The sequence below is a fragment of the Penaeus monodon genome, chromosome 23, assembly GCF_015228065.2.
Source record: "Penaeus monodon isolate SGIC_2016 chromosome 23, NSTDA_Pmon_1, whole genome shotgun sequence".
NCBI lineage: Eukaryota > Metazoa > Arthropoda > Malacostraca > Decapoda > Penaeidae > Penaeus > Penaeus monodon.
Window position 1 is genome coordinate 4,218,073 of NC_051408.1, and position 977 is coordinate 4,219,049.

At 31.9% G+C, this 977-nt stretch overlaps 1 protein-coding gene across 1 annotated transcript in view; it reads left to right on the forward strand.

The window, feature by feature from the left end:
- The window catches only part of LOC119587734 (39S ribosomal protein L53, mitochondrial-like), a gene marked incomplete at its 5' end in the record, with an annotated part of 3,509 nt that overhangs the window by 1,316 nt on the left and 1,216 nt on the right, over nt 1–977 (forward strand).

Consider the following 977-nt stretch of genomic DNA (forward strand, 5'->3'; position numbering starts at 1 on the left):
TATTTGAAGGAAAAGAAAAGAAAAAAAGGGATTTAAAGTTTCCCGGGAAGTTACGTCAAACTTCGGCTAAATTCAACAGAAATATGGTTGGTCGTGTATTTTTTTTTTTTTCTCTAGTAACTAGAGATGTTATGGAAAGTTAGTAAATGGGTTAACTTAGCCTAAAAGAGCAGTTAGTTAATTTTACCATATATTTCAAGATATTAAAATTTTTAGTTACTATATACAGAATGTAACTGAATGTAATTACAGGAAGATTCGTTTTAGTGCTTCATAGAACATATTTTTTTTCTAACAAACTTTAATTGTATTTTATTTTAATATCTTTGTAATGAATATATAAAACCAGGAGAGTGCGAAGTTAGGCAAAAGGAAAGAATATCAGCTGACAAAGGAACCGAGATAAAAATTACTTTTATAGATATTACCATTTTGAAGCCAAGGATAACGGCAATTAGATAAGAAAAGTCCTAACTTCATTAGTTTGTGATTGAATTCCTGTCGAGAGGAACAGTTTCAAAGGGGCCAAGATATAACATTAGGTAGACGTTAGGTGAATTTAGGTAGCTGGCTCATTGGCTTGACGGTTGGAGTATCTGTACAAGGAAGTCGCGTGGGGAGTGATGAAGTCCTATTGAGAATAATTATTTAAGTCTTGGTAGAAGGAAAGGAACTTCTGCAATACAAAGAATTATGCACTGTTGATATTGAACTCTTATTTTATTCTGAGGTAAACATATCATCGGTTCATTTTGCATTTTATTCTGAGGTAAATATATCATCGGTTCATTTTGCATTTTATTCTGAGGTAAATATATCATCGGTTCATTTTGCATTTTCTCCTGAGGTAAATATATCATAGGTTCATTTTGCATTGTAAGTTGATCTAGATTTTCCTTTCCTATGGACAAGAATTATACAAAAGTAACCTAGTGTCTCTCTAGTTTCATTCTTGTTCCCTGTCTCACATTGTGACT